At 37.9% G+C, this 5,262-nt stretch overlaps 1 long non-coding RNA gene across 1 annotated transcript; it reads right to left on the bottom strand.

Annotated features, from left to right (window-relative positions):
* Positions 1-1,055: 1,055 nt before the first annotated feature.
* On the bottom strand, positions 1,056-4,862 carry LOC109132226 (uncharacterized). Its single transcript, XR_002037479.2, has 3 exons — positions 4,746-4,862; positions 1,545-1,654; positions 1,056-1,363 (listed from the first exon to the last, which is right to left on the bottom strand). It is a non-coding gene; the product is annotated as an uncharacterized LOC109132226 (long non-coding RNA).
* Positions 4,863-5,262: the final 400 nt, after the last annotated feature.

The raw sequence follows: 5,262 nt of genomic DNA, 5'->3' as shown, positions 1-5,262 counted from the left end.
TTGCTTCATATTTCTTATCCGACCAACAAGCTTTAGATCATTCAGCTGCAGACCAACAAGCTTTAGATCCTTCACCTGCAAAACAACCCCTTTTTTTCTCTATTGGTTGTTTTTTTTTTCCAATAGTTCTTCTATATATAGTTTCGTCATTTAGAAGTGTTTTAACGAAAGTAAAAAAAGATGGAACTGAAATCAAAATTTTACTTAAGACTTGACAAATTTTCCTTGGAATTTACAATCTCTACTGCATATATATTAAAAAAAAGTACAGAATTAGCATTGCAAAGAATTCTTAAGCTGTTAAACAAAAAATGCAATTTATTAGCTATGCTTTATAGTTCATAGTTTATATACAATATATGAGGGATTAATTAGCTTTGTACTAAGCTTGTTGAAATGCATTTTCTAGTTAGCCATATTAGAGTGCTTTGAGAAGATTGCTGATTCTAGAGCACTAACTAGTACTCCTACCAAACCTTTGCTGCAAAATGTGAAAACACACGATTCAAAATGCTTAGCATTAGAGAACAAGTGATGAGGACATCAATAGTAAACTTCCGGAAGAACCCATTCTGCCATTTCCCGAAGAACCCGTTCTACTATTTCCGAAGAACTCGTTCTACCAATTCCTGAAGAGCTCGTTCTGCCAATAATGATACAAACACCTAGGACAAGGTTGGGAGCAAGAAGATTCCACAATATTAGAGTCAAGATTAGTATTATGGAACAATTTAACAAGTTCATTGAAAGTCTCATTACTCTCATTGATCTAGAAGATTCCAAAGAGAAGACTCCACAAGCATCATTTTTGCCAGTTCTACAAGGAATTAAAGAACCCGTTCTTTTCATCATTTCCGAAGCAATCAATGAAGAACTGGAGCGTGCATGAGAGTTATTACCAAGGTAAGTGTTTGAATTCAAATAATAAATAATGGTTATTTTCTTGTTTTGCAGGAATCGACCTTTGGGTCTTTTGAGTCTTTTATTTATCTAGATCCTAAAATTGAGTCTGTTATTTTGCAAGTTTAGTTCTTGTTATTTATAATAATATCGACCCTAGAAGGTCCCCCCTGCTGGATCGTTATATAAGGTCCCTTCTCAACATTGTAACCTTTAAAGTTTTTATGAAATAAAATGAGTGTTTTCTTAGGTTTTCTTCTGAGATAGAAGCAACCACCCTTTTCTCCTTCTTCATGTGTGTGATTCCTTGAAGACTGAGATTTGACTTATCATAGATCCTTTCACAGATCTATGTGGCGCCCCTCACTCCACCCATCTGTCTCTTCATCTTCCACTGCTACCGAATAAACAGAACAGTGTTTTCAACCATTTGTCTATTCACCATCTCTTCACTGCATTCCATCTATCATCCAACGAGTAGGCAAAACACTGTTATCAACCATTTGCCTATTCCCATCTATCCACATAGGTTCCTCTCATCTGGGTTCCTATATCAACAAGATCTAATAGGAAAATACACAGAAAACAAAACAGAAACAAATATATGGTTAAACCAGGGAACGAACCCTCCTAACAAGACCAACCTTCTGTGAGGAGGTGCATCACCCAAACCCGTTCTGAAAACTACCATTGTGTTGATGATTACCCTTCTTCTTCCATGAGAAAGCTCCACTAGATCGAATTCATAGCCACTCTAATGACGTAAAACAGAGATTAGAATCAAAAGATCAAAACAGATTCAAAAGAAACAAGTAACATAGAAATTTGACACAACGTACATAGAAAACGCAGTCTCAACATATCATCTGTAAGAGTCTCCAATGGAGATCCAACAAAACTATGAGGATTATAGAGTCTAGAGAAATATTACAAACCCATATAATTGCCTAATGAGAGCAAGAGCTAACATGTGTTCTATATACTCTATGAAAACATAAACAAAGTTATAATGTTTACTAGAAGGATTCATTAGGTCTATTTACTGGTATCGAGCAAGAAGGTTGTACTGCTAAGTATCTGGGGCTGCCTGAATGCTTCAGTGGATCCAAAAGAGACCTACTCAATTTTATTACAGATAGATTAAAATCAAGATTGGGTGGGTGGTATGAGAAAACTCTCTCTTTGGGAGGGAAGGAATTTTTATTGAAGTCAGTAGCTATAGCTCTACCAGTATATGATATGTCTTGTTTTAGATTGACGAAACATCAATGTCGCTGAATCACAAGTGCCATGGCAAGTTTCTGGTGGAACGAAAGTGAGGACAAACATAAAATGCATTTGGGAGAAGATCTTTGAGACGAAGGAGCGTGGTGGCCTTGGTTTTAAAGATATTGGCAGGTTCAATCAAGCCCTTTTGGCCAAGCAGACTTGGCGACTGTTATATGCTCCTGAGTCTCTATTAGCGAGAGTGTACAAGGCTAAGTATTTTGCAGATACTGTTCTTTTTGAAGCCAAGATTGGCTATAGACCTTCCTAGGCGCAGTATTCTTTTTGGTCGGGAGCTATTGGAAAAAGGCTTTATGAATTCTATAGGAGATGGCTTGAGCACTAGTGTTTGGTTAGACAAATGGATTTTTGATGAGGTTCCAAGGCTTCCTTTCAACAGAGAAATGTAGATAGATTTAAATCTGAAGGTATCGACAATGATAACATCAGAAGGGGAGTGGAACACCACACTCCCATAGAGGCTTTTCCCACCGGATGATGTGGTCAAGATACAATCATTTTCCCCTGAGCTATGTCTTCTTGATTGTTATGTGTGGGTGTTTACAAAGGATGGTAAATATTCTGTGAAGACTGTGACTAAGCTCCTTACTAACAAAGCATCAGTTGGGGTTAATCTTTCAGAAGGGGTCAGAGCTGTGAATGAGATCAAGACAAGGATATGGGATACACATACTAAACCAAAGATTTGAATGTTCCTATGGTGAGCTCTGTCTGGTGCCTTAGAAGTTGTAGAGTGTATGTGTAGCCACGGTGTTCAAGTGAATTCTATATGCCAAGAATGTCGAACTGAGGAGGAGACAATTGTACACATGCTTTTTGAATGAACTATGGCGACTTGAGTATGGGATGCTACATTACTTCCCTTGTCGGCTCATGGATTTCTACTTGTGTTGCAAAAAACGTGAATTATCTATTACAGATAATGACTAGAGGAGATATACGGGAAGACCTCAAGAAATGCAATCCCTTGGATATACGGAATGGACATGTTTTGTCAGATAGAGCTCAAGATTCTCATGTGTTGCTAGCTGCGACACCGGAGATGTCTGAGGAATGGCTACGCCATCGAGCCATGGTTCTGCAGGAAACTAACTTAGTGGAGCAACGGGGTTTAACGAGGTTGACACGATGGAATAAGCCTTCCCCGGGAGTTCTGAAATGCAATATACACTGTTCTTGGGTTACTGAAACGTATTATTGTGGTGGAGCTTGGATTCTGCGGAATGATGCACGGAATGTTCAGTTTCATGCTAGGGATGCTTTTCTTCCAAGGAATAGGATTTCAGCAGAGTTGGGTTGTATCCTACGGTGTCTGCAGAGTCTTTGTACCCTTCAGGTTTATTCATGTGAGGTGTGGTCGGATTGTCAAGTGACTTTGGAGTCTCCGTTGGATTGGCCGAACTACCGATCTCAGGTGGAAAAGATTGTTGGAGTAATATAGCTGATGGGGGAGGTATCCTTCAAACTCTCTTCGCCAAAAGTCTACACGTTGGGCAGGGATATTGCTCATAGTGTCACTAGAGATGGAAGGCTCACCTCGTATCTAGCTTTAGGTGGTCCTTCGTGGCTACATGATCGGATAGAAGAGGAAAGAGCTGAATGAGGATGAATCTGGAATATGATTTAGTCTACTATGATGGTTATGTTGGTCTCATTTAACTTTCAATTTTGGTTTTTCTTCTTATTTGTTCTGAAACTTTTCTATTTACTTAATCATCATTACATCGTTAAAAAAAAATATATATTACCTCAGTTCGGTGAATTTGTAATATTGTATGATTAGACCATACAATCAAAGAGGTACCATTGGAATTCCTCGAACCCTGGAACCTTGGTGGCTAAAGCAGTATCTTGACCTCTCCTCCTATAAGACCAACCTTCTTTCCCAACATACCTCTACGACTGAGTTTGTAACATAATGTAGGGAATATTTTAACTAGAGGGGTGGGATAAGAACTTAACTTATGCTTACAAGTCCAAAGAAACTAAATTGAAGTCATGGAGAGGGGTACATAAGTTGAGTGCTCTGTGCATGGCAAGAGTCGTCTTGTCTGATTGATGATATGTTGTTTTCTGCTAATCTTCATGAGTCAAGAGTGTATTAGTATTACCCAATAATCTTGTATGATCCAAAGGAGACGCATATCGAAAACCCTTTGAGAGTTTTTAAAGGTTTTTTGTGATTCTCAAGGAGTCTAAAATGATGAATTTTGGTGGAAGGCTTAAGCTTGTGATTTTCGCATTGATCATCATGTTCGTTGAATTAATATTGAGTTGGAAACAAAGTAAGGCCTTAGGAAGTTTTTTTATATATTTATGTAATGCGTTTAAGACTAATTAACTGGTCCATCTCAAAAGCCAAACACAATATTCAAAAGAGGACAGCGTCTTTTATGTTTCTTCTCTTAACATCAGGTTTTTGTTTAAAAAAAAAAAAAAAATTTGCATTTCCTCAATTCGGTTACCACCGAAAGCATGATTCTCAGTGATAGATGATGAAGACATTGGATGCAATTACTTCATATTGACCCGAAATTGAAAACGTGCAGTTAACTTACCAGAACTAGATGATGAAAATATTGGATGCAATTACTTCAGATTGACCCGAAATTGAAAACGCCCAAATTCTAGGGTTCCTCCGCTGCGAGAGAGAGTATCGGGAGAGAGGAAGAGAGTTTTGGGAGAAAAATAAAAAACGACGGCGTTTTGGCCAAAATTTTAGATTCTCAGTTTTACCGAAACGACGCCGTTTGAACTACTGCGCCAACATGGAATCCACATCAGCAAAATTAAACGGAAGCTTAACAGAGTTAGTCTATAAACATGTTTTTGTATGTTATGGTAAAACATTTAATCTTGGGGTATTGATTTTGAAGTTGAGGTACAGAATTCAAATATTCAGAAACATTAAATATGTTTAGGTTCAGTAGTCAAATGTATGAATTCAACACAGAACAATTGTGGGGGTATGAAAAAACCTGAAAAGACCGTTTTTCCAACTAAATAAGGAGGTAAGACTTGGGGGAAGGATGAAATAATCCATAGCCATTGGGTAAGACTCACTAAGTTTTTTAT

This window comes from Camelina sativa, chromosome 1 (genome assembly GCF_030686135.1).
Source record: "Camelina sativa cultivar CO46 ecotype springtype chromosome 1, ASM3068613v1".
NCBI classification, from domain to species: Eukaryota; Viridiplantae; Streptophyta; class Magnoliopsida; order Brassicales; family Brassicaceae; genus Camelina; species Camelina sativa.
The sequence above is the reverse complement of the archived record's forward strand: the minus strand, read 5'-3'. Positions and strand labels throughout refer to the sequence as shown.